An 11,797-nucleotide genomic window follows, 5' to 3' on the forward strand; every position below is an offset into this window, starting at 1 on the left:
AGATGATTTCCTGTAAGATGATGTCTGAGAGCTTTCTTTGATCATGGTTTTTAGGTAATCCAATAATTTTCAAATTATCTCTCCTGGATCTATTTTCTAGGTCAGTTGTTTTTCCAAGGAGATATTTCACATTGCCTTCTATTTTTTCATTCTTTTGGTTTTGCTTCATTGTGTCTTGATTTCTCATAAAGTCATTAACTTCCATTTGCTAAATCCCAATTTTTAAGCAATTATTTACTTCAGAGAGCTTTTGTACCTCTTTTACCATTTGGCCAATTTGGCTTTTCAAGCTGTGGCCTTTTTTCCATGACTTTCCTGCATCTCTCTCATTTCTCTTTCCATTTTTCCCTCAACCTCTCTTATTTTATTTTCAAAGTCCTTTTTTAGTGCTTCCATTGCCTGAGACCCATTTCACTCTTCATTATTTTTTTTGCAAGTCTATCTATGTTTTTCTAAGGTCATGAAGCTCACCATTTCTTATAGCACAGTAGAATTCCATCACAATCATATACCACAACTTGTTCAGACACTCCCAAATTGACAGGGATCCCCATAATTTCCAGTTCTTTGTCACCACAGAGAGATTTTAGAAAAGTATCAGCATATAAAGTAAATCCACATAACTCACAAGCATTCCTAAAGATCACACAAACAAAACCCAGTATAAAGAGATATCAAGAGATACTCCATTTAAAATAACTCTAAACAGCATAAAATATGTGAGAGTTTACCTGTCAAAAAACCCCAAGAACTAAATAAACAAAATTAATTTTAGAAATTTTTTTATACAAATAAAATCTGATGTAAAATGTTTAATGAATGTATGCTGTCTGGCTAACCTACTAGAAAGAGCTCAGTATGTGCTTTTCATAGTTAACATAAAATTTGTCATGAGTCATATAGGGAGAATTCTCATTTAGATCTAGATTTGACTAGATGAGTTTTAGGGTCCCTTTCAATTCTGAGATTCAGTACTTCTGGAATTTTCAGAAATATTTGTTTTCTAGAAATTTTGTCTTTTGTTCAGATTGTTCCTGACTTTTCTGGTTAATATAACAAACATAACAGGTAACTTTTCCTTGTTTGAAATTGTTAGCTTTACCCCAAAATGTTAGGTGAAGACCAGACTCCATTCTCTCTAGACTTACCTTCCTAGATTGAACAGTCCCATTTTGACCTAGGTCTATCTTTCATCCATGATATTGTTAACCTGAGCCAAGGGTTCCCCTCCCCCCCGTCCCCACCAAATCCACGTGCATCATAGGAAAGGAATGCAAAACATAGGGTCAGCTGGAACAGATTTTAGAATGTAGAATATCTGAGTTTTGATGGATTTTAGAACAAGGGTAGAACTGGAAGGAGTTATTGGTTGGAGTTCCCAAAATCCTTTTCAAGGTGAATGGAGTAAATACTGAGAGATGTGCCCTTTCATATATTCAGCCCTAGGCTATCTCAGGGGAGCCTTAGCAAGACAGGCTCACCCAGTACTGGAAGATCAATCCCATCCTCTAGTAGTTATGGTAGCTATAACATAAGAAAACACATAAGCCCCTAAGATCTCCCCACATACAAGAACAAAATCCATTTAAAAATGATATGTGACATTGTAGTAGACAGTCACCTCACTACGAGTCAGCATTGATATGGCAGACAAAATAATCTAAAGCAAATTTAGCCTGCATTAAAGGAGCCATGGCTTCCAGTAAGAAGGAGGTGCTCTCGTTGTCCTTGAACACAGTCATACCTCATCTGAAATTTTTTGTTTAGTTCTGTGTACCACAATTTAGAAAGGACACTGATAATCTGGAGAAGATGCACGGGAGAGTACCCAGGATGATGAAGGGCCTTTGAAGATCATCTGAAGGAATTAGAGTATCAGGGCAGCTAGGTGGCACAGTAGACAGAGCACTGGCCCTGGAGTCAGGAGTACCTGAGTTCAAATCTGGCCTCAGACACTTAACACTTACTAGCTGTGTGACCCTGAGCAAGTCACTTAACCCCAATTGCCTCACTTTAAAAAAAAGGAATTAGAGGACCGATGATTCTCAAATTGTCTCTCCCCGATCTGTTTTCCAGATCAGTTGTCTTTCCAATGAGGTATTTCACATTTTCTTCTATTTTTTCATTTTTTTTATTCTGCTTGACTGATTCTTGGTGTCTCATGGATTCCTTTTCTTCCAACTGTCCCACTTTAATTTTTAAGGCATTGTTTTCTTCAGTGAGATTATGTACCTTTTTTTCCGTTTGGCTAAGTGAATTTTTTAAGGTATTGTTTTCTTCAGTGAGATTATGCAGCTTTTTTTCCATTTGGCCAAATGAATTTTTTAAGGCTTTGTTTTCTTCAGCTTCCTTTTCTAAGCTGCTGATTCTTTTTTCATAGTTTTTTTGTTTTGCTTTCATTTCTCTCCCCATTTTTTCTTCTACCTCTTGCAATTGATTTTTAAAATCCTTTTTGAGCTCTTCCAGGAAGGCTTTTTGTTCTTGCGACCAATTCACCTTCCCTTGTGAGGCTTCAGATGTAGACAATTTGAGGCTATTGTCCTCATCTGAGTTTGTGTTGGCTTCTTCCCTATTGATACAGAAGCTCTCAATGGAGAGGGCTCTTTTTTGCTTCTTACTCATTATTGCAGCTTATTTATTTATTCTTTAAGTTGAGGTCTGCTCTGGGGGCACCAGGGTCCCTGTTTTGGGCTTCTTGTGCAGGTGTATAGGTGCTGTGTGACCGGGTTTTTACTCTGAGGCCTTTATGGTGTGTGGAGATGCCCCGCCCTGCACTTCCTGTATGATTGTGCTCGGCCAGCCAGGCGCCAGACCCCTGCGTCTGATCCCGCCGTTCGTGGCCCTCTCGGCCAGTGCAGGTAAGTTTTTCCACTGTCCTTCTTGGCCACCAGATTTTTGAACCAGGTTCCGGGAGCCTCAGTTGTTCGGCTGTGGCCCGCAGCTCCTGCTGATTTGCCCCGACCCCCTCGGCGCTGGGTTGCTGCCCTGCGCTGGGCCTCCCTTTTGCCCGAGTCAGACGGACCTTTTCCTGAAGTCTTCTAAATTATCTCTGGTTGGAGGACTGTGTCTCTCTGTCTCTTTGCAGGTTCTGTAGTTTCAGAATTCGTCCAGAGGCTTGATTTAATGTTCGTTTTGAGGGAACAGAAGGAGAGCTCAGGCAGCTTGCTGCTTCCTCTCCGCCATCTTGGCTCCGCCCCTGTCTATTATCATTCTTATAGTCATGACTATCAATGGAGGCAGGAGGTTGCTGTAAGAAGTGCTCCATAACCATAGTCTGGGAGCAGTGGGGGATTCAGTTATTTTATTATCCCTTATCAATTTGGAATCACATATTCAGGCAGATTGGAGGCATAGAGAGTAGAACTCTAGACTTGGAGTCAGGAAGATGTATCCTAATCCAGACACTAGCTTTGTGACTCTGGGCTTAAGTGCTTTCAGCCTCAGTTTCTGAGACTAACTTATAGAATACTTAATGTCAATAATAAAAAATAACTAGTATGTTATGGCACTTTAAGGTCAGGAAAACACTTTATACATAGTATTTCATTTAATCCTTGCAACAATTCTGGAGGGGCTTACAAAGGAAGAATCTGAGGCAGAAACAGGTTAAATTAATCACCTAGAGTCATCCTCATTTTAGAACAGATTTAAACTCTGCACTTTCTGTCTCTAGGTTCAGTACACTATCCACTGAACCCAAGTTCTCATTCAGAAACTGGGGGACTCAATGCCTTTCAACAAATGTTTCCTGTACAGCTGCTATAAGCAGAGCCCTGTATTTAACATCAAAGAAATTCAGAAATTTTAAATAAAAATGTAGTTCAGATATGTTGGGAAGTTATACCAACACACAAATAACATTTTTTAAGAGCCATGGAAGTAATATTGCTTTGGTAGGTTTCAGGAAGAAACATTTGATACAATATCTAATAAAATTTTCATAAAGAAGATGGTGAAATGCAGACTAAGTGATATGCACATGGATTTACTAACTGCATGATGTTAAGATTCCATGAGTAGTCATTATGGTAGTTACCATGTATATTAATTAATATTAACATAGCATGTTTTATTAATATATCAATTTATTTAATACTCAAAATATTCTGTGAGGCAAGTACTATTTTTATCCTCTTTTGAGAGATGAAGAAATTGAGGCACAAGAGATTAAAAATACAAATGTAGTAAGAGTCTGAAACATGATTGAACTCAGCTGTCCCTGACTATCTTCCATGCTCTATTTACTGCATCTTCTTGTTGTTGATGGTTCTATGGATGACAGAAAATCTCCAATACATTGTCCAGGCCTTTGTGCTGGCCTTATGCCATTTAACATTTTTTGTCAATGATTTGAAGATGAATGATTAGCAGATGACACACAAAGCTCCCAAAGATAACTAACACATTGGATGAAAACAAACAGAATTCAAAGTGATTTTGACAATTTAGAACCTTGGGTTGACTCTTCTAAGATTAAATTTAATGAGGATAAATGTAAAGTCTTTTATTTAGATATAAGATTTCAATTTACCAAGAACAAGATGGGAGAATTTTAGATAGATAGCAGATGGACTGAGAAAAAGACCTTATGGTCTCAGTGGACTACAAGCTCAATAACACTGAGGAACATGATGTGGTAAAAGTCAAGACTAATGCCACATTGGGCTACATTAAGAGAGAGGCATAAATTGCAACATTAAGCATGTGGCCATCTCTCTGTACTCTGCCTTCACCTGAAGCCATCAGGAATACTTTGTTCATTCTAGGCACCAAAGTTCCAGAAAAAAATTGACAAGTTAGAGAGCATGTAGTGAAGAGCAAGAAAATGGTGAAAGTCTTTGGATCACATTGGGACTGACAGATGGAACTGGGAACTTTTTGTGTGTGGAATGGAAGACTCAATTGGGGAATAATGGCTATTTTCAAGTATTTGAATGGTTATCATATGGAAGTGGGGTTAAACTTGCCCTGTTTGGCCCCAGAGGGAAGGATAACAGGCCACCAGGGGCAAAGGGTAGAAGTTGCAAAGAGGAAAATTGAGTCTTGATGTTAGGAAATATTTCCATACAATTAAAACTGTCCCAAAATAGAATCAGTGGCCATCCCAAGGTAAACTGTCCATGAGAAAGATTCAAGCATAGAAGGAAAGAACACTTCTTGGGTATGTTTGGAGTTTTTTGGAGTAACTGTGTCAGGAGGTCCGAAAGGTTACTGCCTTTCCTGTGCCATCTTGGCTCTGCCCCCTTGGGTATGTTATATAACTTTTCAGTTATAGGATGGTCTTTAAGTCCCATTCCAACTCCAAAATTATGTGATTATCTGACATTGAGTGGATGCAATCAGCAATAGAGATAGCATAGAGGGAGATTGTTGTAATTCATCCTTCCTTCTTGAAGAGAACCAATGACATTAGGAGGATGATGTCTTGACTTGAAAGTGAAATGGATTTAAGTGAGGCAAAGCTGTGCAAAGTCATCACCTTCACTCTCTCCTCCAGAATCATCAGAATCCACTAACAAGACATAGGTCAAGATGACTGTTGATGGCTCAGGATGCAGCAGAGGACCTTATACTTTTCAAGATAATGTCTTTACCACCTCAGTTTTAAGAGAGGGAAAAGTAATGAGTCTAAGCACAGAAACTTGGGCAGAATGCCCACAATGAGTTGAAGAGCCAGAAGGAGGAACAGGAGCCAGGGAAGGAAACAGAAAAGGATCATTCAGAGATGTAAGAGAACCAATAGAGCTGTGCCAAAAAGCAGAGAGTAAAAAAGGAAGACATGATCAAAAATGAAGACTGAGTAAGTAGTACAAAAGTTCAGATTTGGTGATTTGGAGAGAAGTATTTCAGTAGAGCTGTGAACATAAAAGTTAGATTGTATGGGCATGGAGAGTTAGAAAATGGGAGGTAAGGAAGTGGACACTTTTTTAAAGAAAAAGATAATAGGACAGGAAGAGGTTTCTACTGGGTAGTGGAAAATTGAGCATGTTTGTATGCAGAGATTAAGTATACAGTAGATAAGGAAAGAGTAAAGATGCAAAAGGAGAGTGAGTGGGATGGGAAAATAAAAAGCTCAAGCAGAAATCCAGTGAGTGGAAGCATGCCCTTACTATTATACCATACCTGTGTAATGTGATCTGTTTTAAGAACTCATCTAATTCTTCTTTTTGAACAATCAGTCCTCAGTTCATATAATGACAAAACTGCTCTTATTTATGCATCCAGTGATGTTTATCCCAATGCTTTCCATTTTTCTTCTTGATTCCGGCACCTGAATTTCCTTACTAGAGTATTTTTTTGGTGAGGCAATTGGGGTTAAGTGACTTGCCCAGGATCACACAGCTAGTAAGTTTTGATTAAGTGTATGAGGTCAGATTTGAACTCAGGTCCTCCTGACTCCAGGGCTGGTGCTCTATCCACTGTGCCACCTAGCTGCCCCTAGAGTATTTCTTAATATACAATAATACCCCATGCCACATTTTAAATATACTGCTCATTTTTAAAAGGCCATACATTTTCAGCACCATATTATAGTCATGGATTTTACCCTACCAAGTATCATGGAAACCTCTGAGGTCAAATTTGCTTCTTTGCATTAATATGTTTCATTTATTATGTATGTTGGCCATACCTGTGCATTTCTGAACTGACATCTGAGGAAATGAGTCATTCTTTATTGAGTAAGATTGAACTTTTGAGTGTTTTATTTGCTATTCCCATTTTGTGGTGTGATGTTTAAAATTTAAAGTGTGGTGGTCACCTATTTCTGTCCCAAATGCAGGGAGAATTAGCTGGGGTTTCTAATATATTTGTTACATAGAAATTAGAGTCTACTGTACCAGTTTTGGACATTAAGCATTTATTAAAGTATATTAGATATTAGTAAAGAGAGAACACATGCTTCTGAAAGATAGGAAAGCCTAGATAGGATCTAAGGGAGAGAGAAGAGAAAAATCAGCCTTCATCTATGAGCCTCAGGCCAAAAAGAAGAAGTTCCTGTGCCTCTGAGAGCAGAAGCTCCCTGTGGTCCCTACACACTACTCCAAACTAATTGGCTGGTAGCATTCAAGTCCATTAATTGACATGACTTTGTGATAAAATAATGGCACTTGGCAGATGCCCAGGAACCCCCACCTGAAGTTTAATTTGGAATTGATTGAATTGGGTGAGACTGAGAGACTAAGTACCTACTTGTGATGATTAAATCGGGGCCACACCTGACTGGTCCTGAGTAGGGTGTTGTTCTCAGAAGTTGAACCTAGTTAAGATTGATTAAATTGATATCACAGGTGGTCAACCCTGAGGAGAGTGTTCTCAGAGGCTATGAACTGCAATATCAACAGGAGACCACTCTCAACCAATCAACGAAGAACATCCCATTTCTGGGAGGAGGACAGGAAGTAGGAAGTGGGGGGGGGCTGGTGGACTGGTGGACTGGTGGATTGGTGGACTGGTGGACTGGTGGACTGGTGGACTGGTGGACTGAAGCACTGGAGCACTGAAGCTGGCTCTTTTGGTTCCAGACATCGGCTTGGTGGCAGAATTTCACGTAGACTGTTAGGAAAGGAAAGGTTTCTGTCTCTCTGGCTATACCGAATAGATCTAAGCTTTAATAAATCCTTAAAAACCTAAACTCTTGCTAAATTTATCAGTAATTTTAGCCAGCTTTCCCCCAAGACTGGGGGGTGGGGCAGATTAGAACCCACATTTTGGTTTTTAAACAACACAACTTGAAGGCAGTCCATGAATAGAACATACTGAGGTCAAAGTTCAGATCCTCTGGTGGGAACAAGGCTTTTTGAGGTAACTTCCTGATGACCTTAAAAAAGGTCAGCCAGGATCTCTCAGCAGAGGGGGGCCCTGGAAGTCCCCAAACCCCTATTATTAGTAATTTTCTCACAGTGGGAACCTTTTTCATGTCTTCATGGATATATATTGCCATGCCCTTTCCTTTCCTTTTGTTTTTCCTACATAGCCTCTGAATGTAATATTAGTAACAATAAGAAGCCCTTACAAGAAGGTCAATTTTTACTCAGCCTAATGAAGAGTTTTCCCAGATTTAAAGCAGCCAATCAAATAGTGGTAATGGCAATTATTGGGTAAGATATTCCCCGTAACTGAAAGAGTTCAAACAAAAGGTATATGACCACTTCTGGGGGGTACATTTTAGATCTAGAGAAAATTATTTTATTATTAAAGAAGCTAAAGTAGAAGCTCTCCAAAGTCTTTTCCATAATTTTGGAATTCATAAGAGAAAGAGAGAGCCAAATATGAGTCAGTTCATATCAAGCATTTATTAAATGCCTTCATCGTACCAGGAATTGAGTTAGGTTCTTTGCATACAATATCAAATATGAGACATTCTCTTTTTGTTTGTTTTGTTTTTGTTTTTTTGTGAGACAGTGGAGGTTAAGTGACTTGCCCAGGGTCACACAGCTAGTAACTGTCAAGTGTTTTGAACTCAGGTCATCCTGAACCCAGGGCCGGTGCTTTATCCACTGTGCTACCCAGCTTCCCCCTATGAGACATTCTCAACTCACTAAGAGTTTATATTCTATAGAACCAGGGAAAACTCAATATGTACACAAATAAGCAAATATTATGCAGCAAATTTGGTGAGAATAACACTAACAGTTGGAGAAAACAGGAATTCTTGTTGGAATTAGCACTTGAAGTCAGCCACAAATGGATCTGGGAATCTAAGATATAGAAATGAGTATGGGCTCTCTTTTGTTCTGTGTATGTGAAATAGCCTTTGTAATGGCTCTGAGGGTAGAGATGGAACATTATAATTAGGTGAGTTTGGCCAAAATGTAGGATATGTGGGGGCAGTGATGTGAAATCAGCTGAAGAACATTTGTTGGAGTTAGATTATGAAGGGTTTAAAATTTGACAGGAGATGAAATTTTATCCTAGCTATAATAGGGAGCCAGTAAAGCATCTTGAGCAAAGTAGTGAAATGTTCAGACCCATTTTTGAAAGTAATGAAGACAAAGATGATCATGAAAACAATTGGACTTTCCACACCTGTACACATTCAATATCTCATTGTCAAATGGAGTGGACCTTAGTTTCTCAGAGGCTATGTCATCAGAGCTCCAGTTCTTCAAGGTGAAACTAGAAAACAAAATTTCACCTATTATAGTGGACAAAGAATAGAGGTTCATAATGAGAGCATTGGCCACAATGTGAATTTAAAAAAATTTTTAAAAACCAGAACAACTCATAATGGCCAACTGCTAAGATACAGAAAAGGGAATCAAGACTCCCAATGATGAAATCCCATATCAATTTTCCCTAATTTCTTCTTCCTTTCCTGTAGCTATATAATATTTCACAGTTTACAAAGCACTTTTATATACAATATTTAATTTGATGTACAGAAGAAACACAATGTAAAATAGCCAGGAGTGGTCTTCCAATTCCCATTTCAGAAATGAGGAAATTGAGGGATAATGAGATTAAGTGACTTGGCCAAGGACACACAGCTTATAAGTGGTAGGCAGAGGCCTAAAATTCTGGCCTTGTCACTCCATGTCCAGCACTTTTTTAAGCTAGAAATTATCTCAAGGAATCAGGAGATGTTCAAGTAAATGTCATTTGGCTGCAAACTCCATGAATAAGGTCATGAAGAATAAGATCAAGGTCATTTATAGTCAAAAAGAGCAGAGTGAGGCAGTAAGGTAGGAACCATTTATTAAGCACCTACTAAGGTACTCTGCTAAGCATTGGGGAAGCAAAATGAGGCAAAAGATCATCTCTGACCTCAAGAATCTTACAATCTAATGGGAGAGATAACATGCAAACAAATATATATATATGTATATATGTCTAGATATATTTATGAACAAGGCACATACAGGATTAATAGGAAATTATTTCTTTTTTTTTTTGAGACAATCAGGGGTACATGACTTGTCCAATGCCATGCATCTAGTAAGTCTCAAGTGTCTGAGGTCATATTTGAACTCATGTCCTCCTGATTCCAGGTCCAGTGTTCTATGCATTGCACCACCTAGCTTCTACTAATAGGAAATCATTAACTGAGGAAAAGGAGTAGAATTAAGTGGAATTCATAAAGGCTTAAAATAAAAATGGGATTTTTTAAAAGTTGGGACTTAAATGAAGGTGGAGTGGAGTAGAGAGTGCATTCCAGACATGGGGGACAGTCTGAGAAAAGCCCAGAGCCAATAAATGGAATGTCTCATTCATGGAACAGAAAAGTAGTTAGTGTCACTGGAGCCAAGAGTACATGGTAGCAAATAAGGTATTAGAAGACTGAAAGGATAGAAAGGTGATAAGTTAAGAAGGGATTGGAATGTCAAACAGAGGCTTTTGTATTTGATCCTGAAGGCAATAGAAAAACACTGGCATTCATTGCACTTTGGTGTTGGGGAGAGAGGGAGAAGTGACAGCATCAGACCTCCACTTTATGAAAATCACTGGAGTAACTTAATTGAGGATGGGTTTGAATGGGTAGATAACTGAGGAATCCAAAATTTCTGCCTCACAATATTTTCACCATTAAGTGTCAGCATTCATTCAAATGACCAGGAACCAGAACCATCAGTGAGAGGAACGTATTCTGCTAATGAGTCTCCTAAGGGCATCTTTTATGTCTTTATTCCTTAGTGTATAGATGAAGGGGTTCAACATGGGGGTGACTATACCATACATTGCTGAAGAAACTGTGCTCTTCCATGAAGAGTGGGTAGCTGAGGAGTTCAAATATACTCCTAACCCTGTGCCATAGAATAAGGAAACAACAGAAAGGTGAGATCCACAGGTAGAAAAGGCTTCATACTTACCCTGGGCAGATGGGACTTTTAAAATGGAAGAACAGATCTGACTATAGGAGAAAAGGATCCCTGTGAAGGGGAGAATACGCAACAGTCCAGTTCCAATATTTAGCAAGACATTATTGATAAAGGTGTTTGAACAAGAGAGTTTCAGGACCTGAGGAATATCACAAAAAAAGTGCTGAATTTCATGATCTGTACAAAAGGAGAGCCGTGTTACCATCAGACTGTGAAAAAGGGAATAGAAAAGACTTATTATTCAGGAGAATAGAACCAAGAGGCAACAGACTCCAGGGCTCATAATGGCTGCATAGCGTAGAGGGTGACAGATAGCCACAAAACGGTCATAGGCCATTGCAGTGAGGAGGAAATTGTCCAAACCAACAAAGCCCAAGAAAAAGAACATCTGGGCAAGACAGTCAGCATAGGAGATAGCCTTGTTTTGTGTCAAGATGCTCACCAGCATCTTGGGGACTGTGGTAGATACCACACAGATATCCACAAAGGATAAGTTGAAAAGGAAAAAGTACATGGGGGTGTGAAGGTGAGAGTCAGATCCAATGGCCAATATTATGAGCAGGTTTCCAACCACTGTGACCAAATACATGCCCAAGAACAGCCCAAAGAGGGGACCCTGCTGCTCTGGTTTTTCAGAAAATCCCAGGAGGATAAATTCAGTGAATTGTGTTTGGTTTCCTGGCACCATGGGGCTGACTTTTCTGTTGGGAAAGAGAAATGAGAATAGTATGACATGAAAATCCAGTTATCCCTGTAAATGAAAAGAAATGGAAAGAACACCAGGCTATGACTTAGAATTTCTAGGTTCTGAACCTGTCTCTGTCACTTATTACCTTTGTAATCTTGGACAAGTCACTATTTCCACATTCAACCTAAATGCCAGATGAAGGACTTGAACCTAATGACCTCTAAGATTCCTTCTAGTTCAGAGTCTTTGAAACAAAAACCACCACATTTAGAAATGAACAATTTTTACAAAC

General features: G+C 39.0%; 1 pseudogene; it reads right to left on the reverse strand.

Moving 5' to 3' along the window:
- Positions 1-10,566: 10,566 nt before the first annotated feature.
- Positions 10,567-11,505, reverse strand: LOC122734605 (annotated as a pseudogene).
- Positions 11,506-11,797: the final 292 nt, after the last annotated feature.

This window comes from Dromiciops gliroides, chromosome 1 (genome assembly GCF_019393635.1).
Source record: "Dromiciops gliroides isolate mDroGli1 chromosome 1, mDroGli1.pri, whole genome shotgun sequence".
Taxonomy (NCBI): Eukaryota; Metazoa; Chordata; class Mammalia; order Microbiotheria; family Microbiotheriidae; genus Dromiciops; species Dromiciops gliroides.